The 26320-nt window shown below is 36.7% G+C and overlaps 1 protein-coding gene across 17 annotated transcripts in view; it reads right to left on the reverse strand.

Annotated features, from left to right (window-relative positions):
* The window catches only part of NRXN1 (neurexin 1), a 1149661-nt gene that overhangs the window by 995780 nt on the left and 127561 nt on the right, over positions 1-26320 (reverse strand). The window lies entirely within an intron of this gene.

Below are 26320 nucleotides of genomic sequence, written 5' to 3' on the forward strand. Positions count from 1 at the left end.
GATGGAGAACTCTAATTTTGTGAACTCTTAAATCTCCTTAACAACTCTTCAATAATTTAAAATCTCACCAGATCTACAAAATGTGCCCTCTTTAAGTCTTTGCGACTGGTCCGGCTGGAAGTGCTCTCTGAGTTCTTCAGAATGTCCAAAGTACTTTGTTCCTTAAGTTTTTAAATATACTTGCATGTTAATGTGCTTAGTTACTTAAGATAGTAGCCATGATTTGTTTTTTTTTAGCATTCCCCACCCTACCTGTCATTGACTTCTACATACATAGCAGGTGCTTAATAAAGATTCTTAAATTCATGCAAGTTAAAAATAAATTGCATTCCATCAAAGCAACTGAAGGGCAATTTCTGGCAGTAGCATCCTCTCTGATTTTATTTGCTTAATCTTAAATTTAAAACAAGAAAAGGCTGCAATGCAACTCACACATTCTTTTCAGAAATAAAGAAACGAAAATTTAACATTCAAATATAATTGTGAATTCTATATGTATTTGAATTAATTACATGACAATTTATATAACAGAGCCAAAAACCTACTTACAGATAATTTTTCACTTAACTATAGAATAAACTTTGCTTGTATCATTAATTAATGTTTAATATTACATTTTCAACTAGTCTTAGAAAAACACAAATACTAATACAACTTTATAAATACTTTTAAAATTTACAAAGTATTCATAAATATAATTGTATGCAAAATATAATGAAAATTTAGGCAAAAATAACATTTACAGGATCATAATACCAGGTTATCTCTTCTTAAACATTTAAGTCTACTCTATCAGTTGCTTTGCAATAATTAATAAAGAGCATTTCTGTCTAAGTAGTTAATAGCTGGAATAAGTCTAAGTTATAAGTACTCAAAATATTTTTATAATGCTGCATGTTACTAATTTCTTACTATTTATAGGCTCATAATATGACCTACAGATTCCACTTTAGTATAGAAGTTGTTTAATTTTATCTGAAATATTGGGCAGGGTTTTGAATATGGCAATAAATATACTCCTTCTCATCTTTGATATTATGCATCACCTAACTTTCAAAAGTGTCTTTGCTATCTGTTTTGGTATTTTCAGAAATGTGCAGTCCTGCAGTAACATTAAATTAACTGCAAAGGGTGGTGAAGTGAATGAATCTCTAACCTTCAAAAAAATGTATTTTGGGTACTTCACAGAACTTTGGAAAGATTATTTTTGTCCTTTAGGAACCAACAACTAAATAAATGTGTCATATAAAGCTATCATTTTTTTCATTTATTGAAAGAATTAGATTTTAAAAGAGGATTGAAAATGATTTCTTAAATATTCTGGTGGCCAACTAAAGAATCTGTTATTTGTTTCAAAGTGTACTTACTTTTATTTTTTTTAATTAAAATTTTTTTTTTTTTTACACGGGCAGGCACCGGGAATCAAACCCAGGTCTCCAGCATGGCAGGTGAGAACTCTGCTACTGAGCCACCACTGCCTATCCTACTTAGATATTTTTAAAAAGGGCATGTGTTTTGTCACACTGTACCTATCCTTAGCTACACCTTAATGGTATTTAACACACACCTGTATTTCAAAATTCAGAGCAAATATATCTTCTGTTCTGTCAGTCTACGTGAGTGTGAATATGATTACTATACCAGAACTTCTAATTCTTCCCAAAGTGGTATCTCCAGGGAAAAGTTATATCCATTCAGAATAAACAAAGCAAAAATTATAAACAAAATCCCTCATTGGAATTTATACTTAATTGTCACTTTACCAGCTTCTAACAGCTCCATACTGATATAAGATGTCTAAATATTGCTGCCTTGGTGAAAACGAACGGTATTTGATTTTTGTATTAAGCCCAAAACATCAACTGTTAATAACTAGATCCCATTTCATTACTATTGCTGTTTTCAAATTTTATTTCACATAAATAAAATAAGAGAGTGGCTCTTTAAAGCCTTAACCAAGTATTGCAAAATTTACATATTTTAATACCAATTGAGCAAACACAAAGTACATATATGAGTGGTAAACTATTTACTACCCAGAGACTTAGATTTCCAGTTCTGGAAAAGAATGTTCTATAGTATCTTTAAATCAAAACTTTCAGCTCAAGAGAGAGTCTATCAGGGAAAGATGGCCGAATAGAGTAGCTCAAATTAGCCTTCTCCATGGAAAAGTTAGAGAAGAGACAGGAGGACAACAGAGGCAACAATTCAGCAGTGCGGCTCACCTGGGAGAACCTTCTACACCACATAGGGCACCCTGGTTGCAGAGGCCAAGGAACTGAGAGGGAGAAAGCTGGAGCCTGGCATGGAGGCACAGAATCCGTGGGAGTGCATGGATGGGAGACTGGGACTAGGAAGTAAGCCAGGCTGTGATCCTTGGGTGCGCAATCCTCATCAGCACAGCCTCATGACCGGCAACTCAAATCACACCCCACACACCCAAATTCCATCATCCACTCCCACTCCCTGTGTTCTAGAAGCCCCTACCCCACCAGGACTAAGTGCACATACCTGTCCCACACCCCAACCCCAAGTGCAGCCCAACCTACCTCTCCTGCACCCCTCCTGAACACTACCTACCCCACCCTGCTCCCTGCCGGCTGCTGCCAGTGCATAAAGGCTGTGGGCACTAACTTCCATATCCAGGCTACCCCTGACCCCTGGCCCATAGTGTCATGCAGCCTCATCCCACCCACCCCCACCCTGCCAAGCTCTGCACATCACTTTATAGCACTCCTATGCCTACACATGTGCATGGGCCTCCCATCACGTTATTTATTACTTTACAGCAGTTCTAGAACTGTGCACGCGCATAGTCCTCGGCAACACTTTCCAACTCTGAGAAAGTGCTGATCTGCACAGCCAGGTCACATCTGCCCCAAATCTATGAAGGTAGTATTCCAGCCCGCTGCAACAGTTCTACACAGGTGCACAAAGGGTCCCATGTCTTAGACTAGTGCACACCAGGGTTACGCCTCCCAGATCTGTTCACCTGCACAGCTACATCCTCCCTGGCCACTGGGCACCCATGTTCACAAGCATCAGCATAATATCCCCAACCTGTGCCTATACCTGCCTGGAAACAAATCACCCCACTGAGTGCACCACCCTATACCCTGCTCCCTGCTGTACAACCATACCACCAGCACAAGGCTGTAGACTACTGAAAGAAATCAACTCCCAAAGTAAATCAATCAATATAGTTACATGCCACAAAGACAGAAGACGATCACTAGGCATATTACAATGTAGACAGATATAGCCCCGCCTAATGACCAAATTAAGACATTGGAATGAGTAATCAAAGATGTTCATACAACTCTACTCAATAAAATAAGTGGGATAGCAAATGACATAAAAGAGCACAAAGAAGAATTTGAAAGAATAAATAGAAAAATAACAGATATCATGAGATTAAAGATTCTGTTGACCAATGAGGCACACAATACCAGATCTGAACAGACAGAAGTAAGAATAAGTGATATAGAGGACAGGATAACTGACTTTGAAGACTCAAAACAGTAAATGACAAAAAAGATGAAAAAAAAAAAAATTGAATTGGATCTCAGGGAAATGACAGACAAATATGAGAATCATTGGTGTCCCAGAAGAAGAGAGGATTAAAGGGTTAGGAAGAGTAGTCGGGGACATAATGGGGAAAAACTTCCCAACCCTCATAAATGACATAAATATACAAGTCAAAGAAGCCCAGCAAACTCCGAACAGAATATATCCAGGCAGTCCTTCCCCAAGACATGTACCAATCAGCCTGTTAAATGTTGAAGAGAAGCAGAAAATCTGGAAAGTGGCAAGAGAATAACAATCTACTACATATAAGGGAAACAAAATACGACTGAATACAGACTACTCAACTAGCACCCTGAAGGTGAGAAGGCAGTGGTATGATGTATTGAAGATCCTGAGAGATAAAGACTTCCAAACAAGAATTCTGTACCCAACCAAACTGTCCTTCAAAACTGAGGGAGAGATCAAAGTTTTCACAGACAAAGAAGTCCTGAAAGAATCTGTCCACAAGAGACCAGCCCTATGGAAAATACTAAAAAGAGTTCTGCCAGCTGAAAAAAAAAAAAAAAAAAAAGACAAGACAGGGAGGTCTGGAGGAGGGCACAGAATTGAAGATTACCCATAATGGTAATTTAAAGACTACAAAGAGAAAGAAGGAGAAGAACATATAGATCTGACAAATAAAATAAAAAAGATAAGATGGTAGATTCAAGAAATGCCATTTCAATAATAAATTTGAATGTCAACAGATGAAACTTACCAGTTAAAAGATACAGATTGGCAGAATGGATTAAGAAGCATAATCCAGCTATATGTTGCTTACAAGAGACTCATTTTAGACACAAGGATACAAATAGATTGAAAGTGAATGCATGGAAAAAGATTTTCCAAAAGAAAGCAGGAGTAGCTATGCTAATATCGGACAAAATAGACCTTAAATGTAAAGACAACATAAAAGACAAAGAAGGACACTATATACTAATTAAAGGGTCAATTCAGCAAGAAGATTTAACAATCATAAATGTTTATGCTACCAGTCAAGGAGCTCCAAAGTACAGACAGACATTGGCAAAATTGAAGGGAGTGATGGATGTTTCAACAATAATAGTAGGATAATATAATACATCACTCTCCTCTATAGATAGAACAATCAGATAGAAGATCAAAAGGAAATAGAGAAGTTAAATAATTTTATAAATGAATTAGGCCTAGCAGACATATATAGGTCATTGCACGCCAAAGCACAAGGTTATACATTCTTCTCTAGTGCTCATGGAACATTCTCCAGGATAGATCATATGCTGGGGCACAAAAAAGGTCTTTAGAAATTTTAAAACACTGAAATTATTCAAAGCACTTTCTCTGATAACAATGGGATGAAGCTGGATCTCAATAACCACCAAAGAACAAGAACATTCACAAATATATAGATTAAATAACACACTCTTAAACAACCAGTGGGTCAAAGAAGAAATTGCTAGAAAAATCAGTAGCTATCTGAAGATGAATGAAAATGAGAATACAATTTATCAGAGCTTATGGGATATGGCAAAGGTTATGCTGAGAGTGAAATTTATTGCCCTAATGCCTATATTAAAAAACCAGAAAGAGCAAAAATTGAGGACTTAACAGCAAACCTGGAGGAACTTGAGAAAGAACAACAAACTAACCCAAAGCAAATAGAAGAACAGAAATAACAAAGATTAAAGCAGAGATAAATGAATGGGAGAACAAAAGAACAACAGAAAGAATAAATAAAACCAAAAGTTGGTTCTTTGAGAAAATCAATAAAATTGATGGGCTACTAGCAAGACTGACAAAGAACAAAAGAGAGAGGAAGCAAATAAACAAAATCAGAAATGAGAAGGAATGTGATACCACAGACCCTGAAGAAATAAAAGGAATAAGAGGATAATATGAACAACTATATGCCAATAAACTAGGCAACTTAGATGAAATGGACAAATTCCTGGAGACACACAAACAAGCTACAGTGACACAGGAAAAAATAGAAGATCTCAACAAACCAATCAAAAGTAAAGAGATTCAATCAGTCATCAAAAATCTTCCTAGAAAGAAAAGCCCAGGGCCAGATGGCTTCACAGGGGAATTTTATCAAACATTCCAAAAGGAACTAACACCAGTCTTGTTCAAACTTTTCCAAAAAGTTGAGGAAAAAGGAACTCCACCCTAATTTTATGAAACTAGTCAAAACTTGGTATTCCTGGTGCCTGCCCAAGTTAAAAAAAAAAAAAAAAAACCAAACGGGTAAAGATGCTATAAGAAAGGGAAACTACAGGCTAATCTCCCTAAAGAACACAGATACAAAAATTCTCAATAAAATATTAGCAAATTGAATCCAACAACACATTAAAAGAACTATACACCATGACCAAGTGGGGTTTATACAAGGAATGCAAGGATGGTTCAATACAAGAAAATCAATTAATATAATACAGCACATTAACAAATCGAAAGGGAAAAATCACATGATTATCTTGATTGATGCTGCAAAAGCATTCGACAAAATTCAGCATCCTTTTCTGATAAAAACACTCCAAAAGATAGGAATCAAAGTTAACTACCTCAGTATGATAAAGGGAATATATGAAAAACCAGTAGCAAACATTGTTCTCAATGGAGAGAGACTGAAAGCATTCCCCTAAGATCAAGAAGATGACAAGGATGCCCACTGTCACCACTATTATTCAACACTATGCCAGAAGTTCTAGCTAGAGCAATCAGGCAGGACAAACAAATAAAAGGCATCCAAATTGGAAAGAGAGAAGTAAAACTCTTATTATTTGCAGATGATATAATACTATACTTGGAAGATCCTGAGAAATCTACATCAAAGTCACTTGAACAAATAAACAAATTCAGCAAGGTGGCGGGATATAAAATTAATGTGCAAAAATCAGTAACATTTCTACACACAAGCAATGACCTAGCTGAGGAGTCAGTTAAGGAAAAACTTCCTTTCAAAATAGCAACTAAAAGAATCAAGTACTTAGGAATGAACTCAATTAGGGATGTAAAGGACTAGTACACAGAAAACAACATAATATTGCTAAAAGAAACCAAGGGGATCTAAATAGGTGGAAAGTCATTCCCTGTTCATGGATAGAAAAGCTAAATATAGTTGATGTCAATTCTCCCCAAATTGATCTACAGATTCAACACAGTACCAATCAAAATTCCAACAACCTACTTTGAAGATTTAGAAAACCTAATTCCCAAATTCATCTGGAAAGGAAAGACACCGGGAATAGCTAAAAGCATCCTAAAATAGAATGAAGTGGGAGGATTAACACTTTCTGACTTTCAAACCTATTGTAAACACACAGTGGTCAAAACAGTATGGTGCTGGCACAAAGACAGAAGCATTGACCAAAGGATTGAATCAAGAATGCAGAAATAGTCCACTAAATCTATGGTTAACTGATTTTTGACAAGGCCCCAAATCCTCTGAACTGGGACAAAATAGTCTTTTCAATAATTGGGCACGGAAGAACTGGATATCAATAGTCAAAAGAATGAAAGAGGACCCCTATCTTACACCCTACACAAAAATTAACTTAAAATGGATCAAACACCTAAATATAAGAAGTAGCACCATAAAGCTCCTAGAAGAAAATGTAGGGAAATATCTTCAAGACCTAGTAATAGGATGTAGCTTCCTAAACTTTACACCCAAAGCACAAGCAACAAAAGAAAAAACAGATAAATAGGGACTCTTCAAAACCAAATGCTTCTGCACCTCAAAAGACATTGTCAAAAAAGGTGAAGAGGCAGCCAACTCAATGGGAAAACATATTTGGAAATCACATATCAGACAAAGGTTTGATTTCCCGTATATACAAAGAAATCATACAACTCAACAACAAAAGTATAAACAACCCAATTATTAAATGGGCTAAAGATATGAATAGACATTTTTCTGAAAAGCAAATATAGATAGGCCAAAAGCACATGAAGAGATGCTCATTTTCATTTGCTATAAGGGAAATGCAAATCAAGACTACAATGAGATACCACCTCACATCTATAAGAATGGCTGCCATTAAATAAACAGGAAATGATAAATGTTGGAGAGGATGTGGAGAAATTGGGACACTTATGCACTGCTGTTAGGAATGTACAATGGTGCAGCCACTATGGAACACTGTTTGGCAGTTCCTTAGGAAACTAAATATTGAATTGTCCTATGACCCAGCCATAGCACTACTTGGTATATAACAAGAAGAGCTGAAAGCAATGACACAAACAGACATTTGCACACCGATGTTCACAGCAGCATTATTCACAATCACCAAAAGACAGAAATAAACCAAATGTGCATTCACAGACGACAGATTAACAAAATGTGGTATATACATATGATGGAATATTATGCAGCAGTAAGACAAAATGACATCCTGAAGCACATAACAGATGGATGAGCCCTAAGGACATAATGCTGAGTGAAATTAGCCAGACAGAAAAGGATAGATATTATATGAATCCACATTTATGACCAGCATAATGGTATAATCAGAGGCTTAAAATACAGAATATTGGGGACTCAGAGATACACAGAAGCTAGAAATAGGTGAACCATTAGCTAATAAGGTTGAACTCCAATGTAAGGGAACAGATAGGAGTGAAGGTGGTTCTGTAGTGGGTCTAGAAGTAATATCAACATATTGAAGACGAACAAGATTGAAAGGGGTTGTATAGACCTATGTGTCCCACTGATTAACACTAGAAACATGAATTAGTTCTTGCAAGAATTACTTCAAACATATGATTCTTACACAAAAAATGTTTAAGTCCAGGGTACAGGGGAAAACTGTTATTGCATGCTATGAGCTATGTTCAGAAGGAAAACTTCGGCACTATTACAGCAACAGCAGAGGTAAATAATGGGGGGAGGGACAAGAGTTAAGAGGAGATTTAGATTTACTATCTGGTGAGGGTGTGTTTATTGGTTTACTTTTTCCTGAGAATAATGAAATTATCTAAAATTGAGAATAATGATCAACTGTGGACTTTGGGCTTTCTACATGATGCCTGATGAATGAATGTAGGTGGCTGAAGGATGCACTGGCAGAGAAGTAGATTGGTGAATGATGGTGCATACTTATAAATGATGGCTGTGCTGCTACAAAAAGGAACAAAGTCATGAGGCATGCAACAATGTGAATGAACATGTGGGACATTTGGTGAGACAAAATAAGCCAGGAACAAAAGAACAACAATGGTACAATCACCTTTAGAAAATGCTTATAAGAAAACAGGGGCCTAGATTGTAAGCTTTTAGAGCAGACACATTAAGTTCAGAGTGGTGATTATCATTTCTGGATTTTGAGAGGCTGTTTAATAAATATAACCTGATAGCTAGAGATAAGAATGAAGCCAAACAGGTTGGGATTAAAGTATTTCAGAACATAGGGATAAGGAAGACAGTGTCTATATTTTAGAACCACACATACTCTTTGAGACCACTGGAAGAAACGTTTATTTGGTCTGGAACTGAAATTTTCTGTAGTGCATAATCTAATTCAACCTATCTGCATAGCTCATTTGAACAACTGAAACACAGGGAGCTCAGAATAGATTATTGTAAGGCTTGGATACATCCTAGAGTATATTATGCAGATCATCAAAAAGTACTGGCAAAATCCCCTGAGGGATGGGAGAAAGAATATGGAACTATTGAACCTTACCACCAGGGAATCCCCTGATACACTGTCAGATTTTAGGGACATCAAAATCAATAGGCCATGCCCTCGATCATGAGGCTTACTCTTGTAAAGCTTACGTAGGTAACGGAGAAGCTTAGACTCTACCTATAGGAATGCCTAAGAGTTACTTTTGGAGGACCTCTTTTGTGGCTCAGATGTGGTCTCAGTCTCTCTAAGCCCAATTCTGTAAGTGAAATCATTGCCCACCCTGCAACACTGGACATGACATCCAGGGGTGAAGGTCTCTCTGGCGACATGGGAGATGACTCCCAGGGATGACTCTGGCCCTGGCACTATGGGATCAACAATTCTATCCTGATCAAAAGGGGGGAAAAAGTATAACTAATAAAGTATCAGTGGCAGAGAGAGTTCAAATAGAGCTGAGAGGATACTCTGGACATCACTCTTACAACAGGCTCAGTTAGACATTGCTACCTATCCTAACTTGCCAACCCCCAACCAAAACCATTCCAGTCAATCCTAAAGAACACCCTAGGGCAATATATAAGATTCTAGAAAGGTTTCATGCACTAGGGTAACTTTTAAGAAACCTACAACCTCCAGATGAGCCCCGAAACCTAGAGAGGCCAGTCTCTCCAGAACATCAGCTAGTTCTACCTCCCTACCCCAAAATACTGACAGCCCCTTTGAACACGAAAAAGTTAGAATGGGCACAGCCCAAATACCCCTAAAGAGTGGGACAGAAAATCAAAGGTGATGGTGGGATTATACAGAGAAGGTAGGGTTTAACAAATGAACATGATTGCTGAATCATTAAATTGATATTTCTTTTAGTTTTCAGTTTTTTAGAGCAACTAGAAGTAAAAACCTAAAATTGTGGAACTGTAACCCATAGCAAACTCTGAAATCTGTTCTACAACTAAATGTTGTGCTGTGCTTTGAAATTTACTGGGTTTTTTTGGTATATATGTGATTTTTCACAAAAAAAAAAAAAGGGAAAAAAAGTCAATTGTGATGATAAAAAAATATTAAAATATAAAAGCCTTTTAGCCTCCTATATTCTGGAGTAGCTAGAAGGAAAAATCTGAGAGGAATGTATAAAAGCCCATGACAAACTCTGGGATCTGTCCTGTAACTACTTGTTGAAGAGTGCTTTAAAAACTATTGCTTTTTTATTTCTTTGCTTTGTATATATGTGCTGTAGTTTGCTAGCTGCCAGAATGCAATATACCAGAAACAAAATGGCTTTTAAAAAGAGGAATTTAATAAGTTCCTAGTTTACAGTTCTCAGGCCAAGAAAATGTCCCAATTAAAGCAAGTCTATAGAAATGTCCCATCAAAGGCATCCAGAGAAAGATACCTTGGTTCAAGAGGGCCAATGAAGTTCAGGGTCTCTCTCTCTCAAGTGAGAAGGTACATGGTGAACACAATCAGGGTTTCTCTCTAGGCTGGAAAGGCACATGGTGAACATGATGTCATATACTAGCTTTCTCTCCTGGCTTCCTGTTTCATGAAGCTTCCCAGCGGGCGTTTTCTTCTTCATCCCCAAACACTGCTGGCTGATGGACTCTGCTTCATGGCGCTACAGCATTCTCTGCTCTCTTAGAATCTCTCAGTCTCCAAAATGTTTCCTCTTATAGAGGACTTCAGAAACTTATCAAGACCCACCCAAATGGGTGGAGACACACCTCTCCCTAATCCAGTTTAACAACCATTCTGGATTAAATCACATCTCCAGGGAGATGATCTAATTACAGTTTGAAACATACAATGCTGAATAGGAATTAGAAGAAATGGCTGCCTTTACAAAATGGGATTAGGATTAAAACATGGCTTTTCTAGGGTACGCACATCATTTCAAACCAGCATAATACGGTAACCACACAATAAAAAATGTTTTTAAAAAAAGAGACAGTCTGTCAGTAATTATTGATGGCTTAGGGAAAATATTAGTGATTTATTGAAAGAGCTATACTTTTATCTTTCAATAGTAAATGAAGTAGGCCAAGTGAACCATGATATGATGACAATGGAGAAAAGAGTATCTCTTATATTACTGCAGCAGAGACCGAAGAAATGGAAAAATGACAAATTGAAATCAATACTCATTTTAGCCTTATTGATGGGATGCTTCAGAATAATCAGAGTGACCAGAAAGTGCAGGATACCAGGTCAGCTGTAAAGGCCATATCTGGCTGCCTCTTCTTTACTTCACAGCAGACATGAATGGAACCAGCTGTGTTTATTTCTAAATATACACAACAGTTTGATTGTATGTGACAGAAGACTGTAAGTGACTCTCAATGATATCACTAAAAATTATTTTGCATGAAAGATGCCCAAATGCTGAAAAGAAAAGGTAAAAGTGCAAACAAAAATTAATCATTAGGCAAAGCAATGGCTGCTTAAGACAGATTACTGCTTAAATGAAATCATATGCCAGTTGCTCTAGTTTGCTAGCTGCTGGAATGCAATATACCAGAAATGGAATGGCTTTTTAAAAAGGGAATTTATTAAGTTCCTAGTTTACAGTTCTAAGGCTGAGAAAATGTCCCAATTAAAGCAGATCTATAGAAATATCCAATCTAAGGCATCCAGGGAAAGATACCTTGGTTCAAGAAGGCCGATGAAGTGCAGGGTTTCTCTCTCAAGTGAGAGGGCATGTGGCAAACACGGTCAGGGTTTCTCGCTTATCTGGAAAGGCATGCGGTGAACACGGTATCACTGCTAGCTTTCTCTCCTGGCTTCCTGTTTCATGAAGCTCCCCGAGAGGCATTTTCCTTCTTCATCTCCAAAAGTCGCTGGCTGGTGGAATCTCTGCTTCGTGATGCCGCAGCATTCTCTGCTCTCTCTGAATCTCCAGCTTTCGCCAAAATGTTTCCTCTTTTATAGGATTCCAGGAAACTAATCATGACCCACCCGAATGGGTGGAGATATATCTCCACCTAATCCAGTTTAACAATCACTCTTGACTGAGTCACATCTCCAGGGAGATGATCTAATTACAGATTTAAACATACAGTACTTAATAGAAATTAGAAGAAACAGCTGCCTTCACAAAATGGGATTAGGATTAAAACACGGCTTTTCTAGGGTACACACATCCTTTCAAATTGACATATCAGCATAAGGGTACAGACCCTTTCCTACTAGGAATATACCATAAACCAGATAGGAGAAACTCGTTATAAATGATATTTTTGAGGGGACAGGGTGGTTGGAGATCTCTAAACATGTTAGCTCCCTCATCCATCCATCCATTCATTTAATGAATATTTTCTGGCTGCCTACTATATATGCCATATACTGTTATAGGTTTTGGAGGTAAAATAGCATACAACAGAGACAAAATCCCTGCCCTCATAAAGAATACGATATTGTTGGGAGAAACAAAAACATAAATACATAATATAATGTCTGGTAGGGTTAACTATCATGAAGATAAACAATGAGGGAGGAAAATAGTTAGGCAGGCTGTTATTGCATATTGGAGGAGAAAACTACACTGAGAAGGTGACATGTGAGCAGAGTTACAGTGAAGCCAGGAAACTAGTCCTGCCCACATCTGGGGAAAGAACATGTCAAAAGAACAATGGTACAAAGGTACTGGCACAGAACATGTCATTGGTTAGGCATACTTCACTGGATACAGAAATTTTGGAAATGTAAACATAATATCGAGAATTATTCTTGATATGAATTGCATTTTTTCAACGCATGTTATTTCTCAGCTACTGGAAACTGAAACAACATCTCATAAGACTGTGTAGTATCAGTTTCTTTGCACTAAGTATCACAATTTATTAATTCTTTGAAATTAAGAATATTTTTCCCATTCAAAGTAATATGGATTGGGGTAGAATTTTTTTTGGCAATCTTATAAACATAATATTGCTTTATAGTTAATCACAGAAAGATCCTTCTAATAGTACAAACTTCACCTGGACATTAGCCTGATGACTGCAATTATCTGATCCTTCAAAATTATCTTGACATGAAATTCTTGAGCCAATAAGAAAAAAATCTACGTACATCAAAAAAAAAATTGTTTGAAGATATCATTGCAAATTGTGATGGTTAATTTCATGTGCCAACTTGGCTGATTTAAAGATTCCAGTTGTTTGGTCAAGCCTACTTGTTACTGTGAGGGATTTCATAGATTGGATTTGTACATATAATCAGTTTGTTGCCTCTATGACTAACAAATGAGATTGCTTTCAGCAATGTGGGAAGTCTCCATATCCAATCAGTTGGCTGTTTTAAAAGCCAAAACTGAGGATTTCAGGGGTCAGAAGAATTTCTGCTTCAACTTCATTATGACTCACAGGGATCTCCAGTTAGCCAGCCTCCAATGATGAATTCAGACTACGGACTTCAGCATCACCTTTATCTGAGCTTCCAACTTGTAGCCTGCCCTACAGGAGTTCAGACTTGCCAGCCCCCTATGATATCATGAGCCAATATAAGTTTCTATAAATTATATATCCTGTTAGTTATGTTTCTCTAGAAAACCTCAAATACAAATACATTCATGCACTCAAACTCACATGTCATACTGTATATATACTTACTATTTATTCTTAAACACATAAATGCAAACACATATTACTTATAATAGTCATGAAGGTATGCCACTTGCCACATGTCACTCGGGGCTCCTTTCAACAAATAACTTGCTATTCTGCTACAAGAAGTGTGGTGAGCTAACAACTCTCAACTCCTAGCACTTTAAGGACCTGCTTAGTCCAGGCCCTCCTGAGCACTCCCCAGCCAATGCCTAAGCACAGCGAAGGTTGCAGGGAGTGCACAATGGGGTCTGGCTATGTCTACCCAACCAGAACTCTTCTAATGGGCAATCTTTGTCCCGTATCTTCCCCGTAGGTTGGCTGAGAGATGATTCAATACGTATCATGGTCTGAAGTTCTCAACTAAACATAACTAACAGTTACCCCTCAATAAGCTTTCTGCACTTAAATTACATCTCAGTACCTACCTGCCAGAGGACCCAACTGACAATGTCTCTGGATGTACATATAAATACTGTACATTTAGAATAGATAAATGCATTACTTGAGACCCTTCACATTTAGTGATATTTTATCAAACACCTTAAAAGACAGACAGCTATTTTGTGGTCAAGTTTATTTTATTTGAATACCAAAGAAGGTTTTCTCATAATAAAATGTGCCATTTGTGTAAAATTTATATATATATATATATATATATATGAACTTTAATATAGAAGGGAGCCTCACTAGAACACTTCCCTATAGGATTTGATGCAGGATCCGATTTAGTTGTTACATCTAAATTGTTTAGTTATTGAAAGACCAAAAGATGCTCATTAGAAGCCATTTTTATATCTGGCCTAACCCCATGTTATGCAAATCATGTATTTGAGTAGAACGAACTTTTACTATATGATTCTTATTTTTATTGAATTGATAGCATCATTTCTGATTACAGGAAAGTATAATCATTACAGTTAGAAATATATGGTCAGTGTTTACATTCACAAAATTTAGATCGATTCTTGGTAAACAAAAATACGTTAATTTATTAAATGAGGATCTTCATAACGCTACTTGCTTCCTTCAGGACCTTGTAACAATTATTTTTTTTAATTTTGACTCACTTTTATAGTTTTGTGGAATGAATTTTGGGAGGATGTCTATAACTGAGTGCACCTTCAGAAAAATGAACTCAAATCAATTGAAAGATAAGTTTAAGATTGCACCTTATTATCCATGTGGAACTCCTATTTTCCACATTTTTTTTCCACACAGGCAGATAGATTCAATTAATAAGTTCTGCGAACAAAGAAATAGTTGGAATTATATGGAGCAGCACTTTACCATGTAAATCTTTTTTATTGTATCTCATGGTCATTGAACGTGAAAATATTTACTACCTCAGTTAATCAAAACCTATGCACAAATTATTAATGCTATTATAATGGTAGGCTTCCTCTATGATTATATAACTTGCAGTGCATCTTTAAATTAATTGAAATAAAATTAGGCAATAGAAGTTTTTATAGAGATAAATTATATCAATATGGTTCAAAATACACACCAGTACAGTTTCCTTCCCTTCCCCAATTATATTTTTCCTATAAATATGAAATGATACTCTTATTCCTTCATTTTACTCACCATCTCACACTTAGAATTACACATCAAATATTAATACTGTTTTTAAAGAAACTGATAGGAAAAGCTAGTAAAGAAAATATTTTTGACTTTGAGCAGAGCTTCTACCACAAATGAATTGCCACAAGAGTAAATAACAAATGCTTCATTCATTTTTCCCTCCATCAAGTTTAATGGAAACATCTGTAATCATAGACTATTTAAGAGAAATTTATGATGCTGAAAGAGAACATGCCATATTTGAGCCTAAGTGACCAAAAATGATGTCATTTTATAGGTATTAAGTAAGGAATTAAAAAAAGGGTGATTTAAAAGGGGAGAAATGAAAACATTTTCTAATTACTCTTTGCTCTAACTGACTAGCACATGTTTCAACAAAAGGAAAATAGCTCTAATTAGTCATTTCATCGTAGGCAAGTTGCTTCACCCCCTTGAACCTGTTTCCTCTTTCCTAAAATAAAATAAGTGGTAGTAAAATTAACTATGCTCAGGAGCCAGTTCCTTAAATAAACAGGTCAGGGAATATTTAATTCAAAAGTTTGCTTTGGGGAGGTATTTCATCTAAAGACATTCAAATTCAAAATAATCCAAAAAAACACCCATGTAAAATGCACTTGTTTCAAACCCTCCAAATACGGATTTCTGAACTAGGTTTTTTTGAAAGACTCTTCAGCCCCTTTCAGCTCCAATAAGCAATCTAGGGAATTGCTGAATATGGGAACCAATGAAATATTATACAGTAGAGAGGAAAAAGAGGGTATTGAAATAGGAAAGGGCCCCATATTTTTTACTGACTCTTCTTCTACAGCTGGATATCAATATTTATGAGTTTCTTGCTTTTTTTAATCTTGGCTCTAAGCCACTCAAATATTTTTCCAAGGGGAATAATAAGTAGTAGGGCAGGAAGAGCAAATTACCCCAGCTCATATCCTAACACATATTTATTGGGAACCTACTAAGTGCAAGTCACTATTTCAGGGATTCAGGAGAAATGAGTGAACAGCACAAACAAAGGTCTCTGATCTTGTACAACTTATATTCTGGCAGGGAGAGACAGAGAGCCATCAGTAAATGTAACAGAATAAGCAATTCATGTGCGTATTAGAAAATACTTGTGCTGCTAAGAAAAATAAAGGAAAAGTATAAATGGCTAAAAGGGATTGGGAGGGTAAGGGATGGTGAAGGGTAGAAGGTTGCAATATATTCAGCAGAATGGTCCAGGATAGTCCTTGGTAAGGTGAACTGTGAGGAAAGAGGTGAAGGCCATGAAGGAGTCGGGCTATAATATTGGGGCAGGAGGGGTCCTGGGTGGGGGCCTGGGAAAAGCAGGCACTAGAACCAGGGCACTGAGATGGCATTACGTGCCATTTGGTGCAGAATAGCAAGAAGACCCCAGTGTGAGTGAGGGACAGAGTAGGTGGTCTAAGTCACTGGGAGCCAAATCATATGTCTTTTAGCTGCCATAAGGACTTTGGTTTTCACTTTGAAAGGAATGGAGAGCAACTGTAGTGTCGTGAGCAGAAAAGGAACATAATCTGACTTCCTTTGTTCTTGCTGGTAAAATAGGGGACTGTGGTTCAAAGCAACAGCTTTGAAATCAAGTGGCTCTACTGCTTAATAGCTTCAGTAATCAGAATAAAGGTCATTAATCTCTGTGTTTCATCTATAAAATGAGTGTAATAATAGTGCAGACACCACATATGATTATGATGATAATTTGGGTACTGCATTTGAAGAACTCTGTACTGTTCTTACCTTCTCTTACCTTGCCAATTCTAATGCAAAATCTTCCTAAAATATGTGTCACAGATACCAGCATCATTCTAAAAATCCTGTTCAAAATCTATCATTAGAGAGGCAAATGAGTCAACAAATCAACCCCTTCTATGTGCAAGGTATACTTCTAGGAACTAAGCAGATACGTAGAATTTAAAATGTATTTCTTGACATCAATAAGAAAATGATATAGGTGAAAAAAAAATACACATAAAAACTTGACTGCATATTATTCAGTAATAAAGAGGAAAAAGTTATTTATACACAAAACTACATGGATGAATCTTAAAATCATTATGCAGAATAAAAGAAGCCAGACACAAAGAGTACATTCTTCCATTCATATAAAAGAAAGACTAATCAATAGTGACAAAAGGCAGGTCAGCAGTTGTCCAGGTCCAGGGGAGGGTGTAGGAATGGAATGAAAAGAGGCACTTGAGGAATTTACTGGAAGTAATGGCTGTGCCTTGACGGTAGTGTGGATTCAGAAGTATATACAACTTGTACATTTTAAACAAGTGATGTTTATGGCATGTAAATTGTTCTTCAATAAATTGGAAACCAGGAAACACCAGAAACAATATCTAATAAGAATACATAACAATAGGTTGGTCTATCAGGAAAGAATTTCGACTAGATAACTGCTGGATGAGTTTAGCTCAGATTTATCACAAGAAATTCCAGATTTTACTTGATTTGTATTACATCTAGACATCTCCTTGAGCTTGAGGATAAAGTTATTATCCTTTTAAGCTGTGACTAGTTTTGGTCTTTTATCCAGCCACTACCTTAGTAACTCTATGCTACAGTGTTGTAGTTTCTTATTGGTGGATACTTTCATTTTGTGCTGATTCTTGGCACTTTTTAATTTGTTTCTTTTTGAGGCTGGCCCTTACAGAGATTGACAGCACTTTCCTATTAATTTTAATGTAACTCTAAAAGATTTTAGTTACAATCTCATTTTTTAAATGCAAACAATTATGGTTTCTATCTGGAGCCCTCTTCAAATGTTGTATGAGAAGAAGAGCGGTAGTGTCTCACATCTCTAACCCTTTTAAAAAGGACAGAATTTTCAAAAGATTTTATTGAAGCTATAAAACATTTGGTTTCCAAAACTTAAAGCAGACTTTCTATAAAATGGTAAATGAAACAGATACATACGTTCCTAGGGAGTGGGAACAAACATGGGAAAGGGATATCTGTGCTTCCAATGATTCAATTCTAGTGTAATGCCCTATGAGTATCATTGAATTGTTCTAAAACCCAAGTTGCCACTTACTTAAAACGTTTAATTTTCCTATAAAATTTGTTGCTTCTTGTGAAAAAACACATAAGTTATTTTCTAGAAACTGATGCTTTAAAAATATATTTAAAGAAATTTCAATGGAGGATATTAACATTAAATTATAGTTATGAATACATGTTTAAAGAATAAATAGCTTTTTTATCAGAAAAAAATGATTTCCATTAAAGCCTTCTGTTCAGCATTTTAAATGCCTATAAAAAGTAATATGAGAATTTGAATATGGTACTCATTTTGGAAAGCAAATTCAGGATTCTTGTAGACAAACTGAAAATTATTTCCTAATATAGAACACTCAAAGAAATACCTGTCAAACAGAGAGTTAAGACTTTTGAATGCAGACACAGCTAGAAAAAGATGATATATTTTCTAGAGAGCATCTGCCAAAGGACTACTCAGCAGACACATAAATAATTAAAATTAAACTACCCTCACCAAAATAAATGAACCATATTCAGAAGCAATAAACTGACTTTTAATCCTGAGTTTTCACATGCTTCTAAGCCCACAAAATTCAAGCCCGGAAACAAATCTCCACATCACTAATTTGAATTAGCAGCATTTTACCTTTGATATCTGGCAGAATTAAGCCAACTATATGAACTGCAGTTTAAGAAACATAAATACCAGCTTGCCGAAGTCTTCCATATCAGAGCAATCAGCAAGGGTTTTTGAACAGCAACTACATCAATGTATTAGAGGCACTGGGATGTACTATGACATTAGGTACGCAGAGGTATATGACAAATATTTAATGTCTGAAGAGGTAAGACATGGAAGCTACCAGTTGGCAATTTGTTGTATAAATAAAGCACACAATCATACAATAATCAGATAATGAAACAATTTAGAGCAATGTGCATATTATAAAGAGAAGATAAACAATGCAACAAATGGAAAGAACAGGAGAACAAATTCTCTCATAGCCAAAGACAAGGAACTAACCTTTCTGAACCTCAGTTTCCCCTGGCTGACAGGGACCAGCTTCAAGGCCCGGAGTCCTTCCCCAATAACAAGTTGGGCAATGCTAGATTTGCAAATGTACAGTGAATCTCGATCCTCTAAATCCCCAACTCTCACCATAATCCAAATCTCACCACACTCCAACTCTCCCTCTAAAGACAGTCTTAAAAGCATAAATATGCACATGGCCTAGCCTATGATTGAGGTTGGGATGAAGTTGGTTTTATTTTATTTCATATTTAAAAATGTTTTTGGCATTATCAACCAACCAAAACTTAGGGTTTTAGAAAAAAATTAGAAAAGGAATGGGATTTCAGGGGCCATAAGTAAAAGCACAGAGGTGGAAATGAGCAGGACGGATCCAAAGCACTGTGCAGACTATTTGCTGGAGTAAGGATTACAGATGAAATTATTCTATAAATAGGGCTTCTAAAAAATAGGAAAATAATGTTAGAAAGTCTAGACTTCATGTGATCAGCCACAGGGACTCATGACATTCCTAAATAAGGGTATTCCATAAAGAAAATGGTATTTCAGGATGCTGTATAGGCTAGAGAAGGGTGAGACTCAGAGAAATCAGCTAAAACAGCTGGGAAGGAATACCATAATGCAGGAACGAGGTGATGAGGGCCACCTGGCTTAGACTGGAATCACTGAGGGCAGGGAGAAAGCAATTAGACATTTCTTATAAGAACCAAAATGTCATATTACCAATGAGGGTCTGCTCTGACAACCTACGTAAAATTGCACATTCTTTCCTCATTCAAGCACTCTTATCAACCACTCATTGCTTTTTTTCCATACCACTTATCACCATCTGACACACTATATATTTGCTTAATTATTTCTTTAATTCCTGTTTCCCACCATCAGAATGTAAAGATCATGATATTGTTTATTGCCCAGTTTCTCCAAGTCCACAGGAGGGGCTCAATAAATTTGATTGAGTGGATTAATGAATTAATATCCAATAAAGAAAACAAACACAAGGAAACACCAATTATGATTTCAAAGTTTCTTTCCTGTGCTCTGGTACAAAATTAATAGGCAAAAGATAATATCTTAAAGGGGCTACAAATATATGTTATGATCTAATAAGAAAAAGCCACCAATAGTTCAATGTCATGAGAACAAAATGGAATTTGAAGCATTAGGTAACCCAAAAAGGATCAAGCAATAGAATCCATCAATAGTTCACTTACCCTGTAGTAAACGTTTCTTATGGGAATACTATTACTAATTGGTATTCACTAAACAGCTTTTTGTTAGGATTTCAAAGTGTCCGCAGAATGTTCTTTCTGTCATTGCAACATGGCTGACAGATAGAAGACAGAGACACTGAGGAGTTAAATAACATCTCATGAATTGTCCCTATGGGTCAGCAGTAGAGTGTTACTTGCTTCAGTACTAACCCTGACTTTGGTTGTGAAAATCAGGTGGTTCTTGAAAAGGAAGTCAGAGTTATTAGATTTAGGAAATAGTTTGTCCATTCTTTTCTCATTTAGAAGAACCTAACTAAAATTCCTTGACCACTGAGATGGGCTATTTCATTCCATCTTGATGGATGGATCTCAAATATCACTTATTTACTCCTCAGTACCTAGAAACATTCTTTAATCTATGGGCAAGACAAAGAAAGTAAGTTTATTATCAGCAATATTCATGACACCAAAACCTTTATCCCATTTGCTCTCAAGAATCACTAAAGTAAGAATACCCACAAAATATGGATGCCTCGTCACATTCTGATTTTAGAATAGGGTAAGAATAAAAACAATTTTTTTCCTCAGAAACTAAAATAAAAGCCATAAAAGTTCATACACTAGATTCACATGCAAATTCTAAAAAATTTGTGCTCATTCTTTAAAACTATAAAGCCAGAAATAATTTTAGCTTACCAGTCAAACACTTAACATCAGTTAATTTTATTTTTCAATTGAATTTGTGGGATAGCACTAGATTTAGAAAATTGTTATTTACCAATCTAAGATACCATATAACTCAGGAATGTTGAGACTGGATTACTCCACCATTCTAAAAACCCATGCATGGTACAGTGTGGCTTTAGGCTGGGAATTACTGACCAACATACAGTTCTAACTGCCATTATCTCACTGTGTAATGTGGGAAAGTTACCTTGATTAGGCTTTCTCATCTTCTAAAAGGGATTCTTAATATCATAGCCCCTTTATCTCTGAGAGTTCTTATAAGGAAAGATAAGACTGCCTTTCTAAAAGTTGAAAATTAATATATTAATCTATAACCTCATCTCAATCAGACCTACTAGTCTTGGCATTAAGAAAAGGGAGCATTAAGTAGATTGGGGAACTGCCTTCGCATATTAAAATATATATATATATATATTTATGAATAAAAGATACGGCTGCTGGAAGAGTAGGATATGGCTACTTCATTAAAAAAGACAGAGCAAGAACTTAAATATATACTACAATAAATGAGAGACTAGAATTAGTTTGGGGGCCCTTCTAAAAACTCTGTCTTTGTTTATGTTCTCTGCGCCCTAGGTATTCCCTACTCAGATCACCCCAACCTAAGTTATCGACATCTCTGACTGTAGTGTCCTGGATCAAAATGACAGCTCTTCAACCTAAAACACAAAGTTGAGTGCAATCTAACTACATGAAGACCTCAATCTTGTCCCAGCAAAAATTTGAATAATAAACTGTTTCCTTTGGGTTGATGGTCTTAGAAGCAATTGTATTATTTTTTTCTTAAATGAATTCATCTTTAATGATGAAAACTGTTATAAAATTATTTTGGAGAAAGACTGTGTTTTTGTGTGTATATGATCATCTTTTTCCTTTTAATAAATTACCATATCACCTCCTAATATGCCCTATGAACGTTGGAATTCTTTAGAAAGAGCATAAAAGTTCTTTAGAGTAATGTGTCCTATAAATTGTAACAGAATAACTTTATATATAAATAGCTTATATAAAAAGGAAATGGAGAAAGATATATGAAAACATTTTTCCATTGCTTTAAAAAAAGAATGCTCCCTATCTATTTCTACCCCCTCTAAATCAAAAGCCTCACATTTAGTTGTAATAACTTGAAATCCCTTCTTCTCACTAGAGCCTTAGGCAAAGGGAACTGTGCTGGGAAAGGCCAGAGATGTTTCTCACCACAGGGCTAAATTGCTCCAAGGTACTTTTGGCAAAATTGAACTTGTGTGATTTACTCATATGAAGCTATGAGATTCGGAGTGTTTTAATGTAATCCACAAACAAGAGGGAAAGATCTGAAATGTGTGCCATAGCCCTGAGGATAATAACCTCTAGCAGTCGTTTTCAAATAATTTAAAATAACACACCCCACCTTTTATACAAAATCTTGAGAGAAAAAACAATATTAAAACAGATGAAAGGCTACAACTCCATTTGGATCAGGTCAAGGGGTTAAAGCCTTTTCTCTCTCTGCTCTTAGGGACAATCCTAAGGGAACTGACCAGAACTCTTTGGTTCCCTAACGCACTACCTGAATCCATTGGCCTCACAAGATTTCATGAAATTTAGAACTGAAGAATTTAATTTGTTTCATAAAAGCAATTTGTTTCAAAAATATGATACAAGTCAGAGTGGCAAGACTAAAATATATAGAATTAAGAAAAAGTCTGGCTATCAGCCTAGGCTATTTGCAGCTCCCACTCTCTTTCTCTTAGATCTTGCAATTTAGGAAAGGCTATCTTGAAGTCCCCAAGTATAAACAGTCTATACCTGTACTTCTCAAATGGATCACACTTCAGGCTTGATAACGTGTTAAAACATTAAGCAAAACACTTCGTCTCTCAGTTTCTTCACACATAAAACATTGGTTCTGCATTAAAGAACTAAAAGATATGACTTTTACTTATTAAAAGGGTTACTATTCCATTGTTCATCTTGATACATATACTTTTTTGCTGAGTGAGTTGAATTAAATCATCACCTTCAAGTTAAAGAGTCCTAAATTTTCCTTAAATTATAATCTCTATCCCAAAGGCCATATCCATAATTTTATCTGTCTGTTGAATGTGTCTCCCTAGAGGTCTCTCAGCATCTAATTTAAAACCAAAGGAATTCCCCTGCAGACTCTTTTAGAAGCAGGACCCTTCCAGTCACTGTTTTCTGGCACTTAATGTTACCTCCAGTTCCTCCCTTTCATCTTTCCCATCCTTTCAACTTTTCCAATGTCTTCATTCATTTATTTATTGAGCCCCTACTGTATGTCTTGCCACATTTTAGGCTCCATAGAAAAAAGCAAGATCCAGTTCATGCCCTGAAGGAGCTTTAAATCTGATTTTTCACATTTGATCCCACCTCTTTTGTGGGATAATCATAGTCCATAATCACAGTCCATGGCCCAATCTCCTTTCACATGAACTCTTTTAAGAAAATCCAATTTACCTAACTTCTAATCTATCCTCTCCTTCAACAATATAATTTGCAATTAACTCTGCCATTAAGATGTCATTCTAAAATAGGGCTCTGAAAATGGATCCCCCACACACACACACAATAACTGGCTGTATAATTGATTATTAAATAAGTTTCTAAACCAGGGACATAAATGCAGATGTATAAGGCACCAGGTAGGAAGTATCACTGTGTGAATCTGGTTAGGGCACAACAGGGAGTTACAGAGCCTGTGGAGATAGAGAATGCAAGCCTTGCCCAAGGCAATCAAATTCAATCAAAACCAGCTACGGCCCTGGGCCAGAATGCTTCCAGTGCTTGACTGTAAACCTGTCCTGTAGTCGGAACGGCGCCTGGGTCCCATCATTCCTCACCACCATCATGCTCTGCCAAGATGAAGTAATGTTCCTTCCTGCCAAGATGAAGTACTCTTCCTTCCTGCCAAGATGAAGTACTGTTCCTTCCTGCCAAGATGAAGTACTCTTCCTTCCTGCCAAGATGAAGTACTCTTCCTTCCTGCCAAGATGAAGTACTGTTCCTTCTTGCCAAGATGAAGTACTGTTCCTTCCTGCCAAGATGAAGTACTGTTCTTTCCTGCCAAGATGAAGTACTGTTCCTTCCTGCCAAGATGAAGTACTGTTCCTTCTTGCCAAGAGGAAGTACTGTTCCTTCTTGCCAAGATGAAGTACTGTTCCTTCTTGCTGGTGCTCTGTCCCCACCAAGTCTAGCCTCACTTCACATCTCTTCCAGTCCAAACACTGCTTCCTCCAGGAACTTTCTTTGGTGCTTCCATTAAGAATCTCTTACTTTCTGTCTTGTCTCTATATATTTATTTATTTTTACATGGGCAGGCACTGGGAATTGAACCCGGGTCTCTGGCATGGCAGGTGGGAACTCTGCCTGCTGAGCCACCATGGCCCGCCCTCTGTTTTACTTTTACATACTTCTAAACATGACATATTTATGTTTCACAAAGTGCTTTGCATGGAATCTTAGAGTACTTAATGAATGCATATTTAATTGAAGTAAAAGAGCCCGAAGTGAATAAATTACTTAAATATGTAACATTTTACTGAATACAAATAGCTTCCCCAATTTTGCTTCATGACTTAGAAATAGTCTATTAAACGTTTGAAAAGGCATTCAACAAGATTTCTTAAGATATTATTTTTATATTTGGAGTAACTGGAGAATCGTGAGCTGGCTGATGGCACAGAGCTGGGTGAACGGTATTATACAACGGCTGCTGAAGTACAGTCCCTAGCCGTACTCACATGACTCGGTTCTCTACCACATTTCTATAAAACACCACGTGGTTGCAAATAACATTTGTAAATACCAAAAGAGATGAAATTAAAGATCACGATTCAGAACAGTTCGACAGGGTGTATGCATGGACTGAAATGGAAATCAGGAGATTTTCCCTCCCATGTCCTCCCCATGACCATTTTCTCTTCAGTACTCCATACATGCTCAATGAATGACGCCCTTGTTTACCTAGTGACTCGTGATAGAAACCTGGGAGTCCGTCTTCATCCCACCTTTGCCTTCACACCCACCTTCAACTAATCGGCAAGTGCCACAACAGCAAACTCCTTAGCATATAGTAAGTCTATTCCTTCTTCTTCATCTCGGATACTAAAACATTAGTGCCTCCTGTGACTAAATCACAGTTACTTTCCTGTCTTCTCACCTTAGTTTTACATTCCTCAAATCTGTTCTTTTTATGGAGTAATCTTTCCTAAAGGTCAATTCAATCATATTCATTCAGGCTTTCCATCACCTTGACCCTTATATGTTTCTCCAGAAGTATCTTTTGACTTCTTGCTGCAGACATATTCAATTGTTTCCAGTTCATAGGACAAGCACTTCTCTATCACAGCTCCATCAATTTACTCAGATTGTTCTCCTGCCCTGAACGGTTCCACCAGTGGTAGGTAGAATCATGGCCCCTAATGATTCCCATATACTAATCCCCAGAGCTTTTGAACATGTTAGGTCACAAGGCAAAAGAAAATGAAAGATTCAGATGCTATTAAGGCCAGCATTCTATTAGATTAGCCAGCTGACCTAAAACAGGAAGATGATCCTGGATTCTCCAGGTGGGCCCAGTATAATCACAAGTGTCCTTAAAAGTGAAGGCAGAAGAGGAATAAACAAAGATAAATGTGACTACTGAAGAAAGATCAGAGAGATGCAAATTTGCTGGCTTTGAAGATGAAGGAAGGGGGTGGGGCCATGAGCCAAGGAATGTGGGTGACCTTAAAAGACTGAAAAGGCAAGGAAACAGATTCTCTCTAGAGCCTCCATAAAGAAATGCCATCCTCCTGACACCTTGATTTGAGCCCAGTGAAACCTGAGTTGCACTTCTGGCCCATAGAACTGTGAAACAATATAGCTATGTTGTTTTAGTCACTACATTTGAGGTCATTTATCACAGTGATAGAAAACTTACACACACAACCCAACCATGTCAATATAGTGAACAGCCAATCACTC

This window comes from Tamandua tetradactyla, chromosome 17, assembly GCF_023851605.1.
Source record: "Tamandua tetradactyla isolate mTamTet1 chromosome 17, mTamTet1.pri, whole genome shotgun sequence".
NCBI classification, from domain to species: domain Eukaryota; kingdom Metazoa; phylum Chordata; class Mammalia; order Pilosa; family Myrmecophagidae; genus Tamandua; species Tamandua tetradactyla.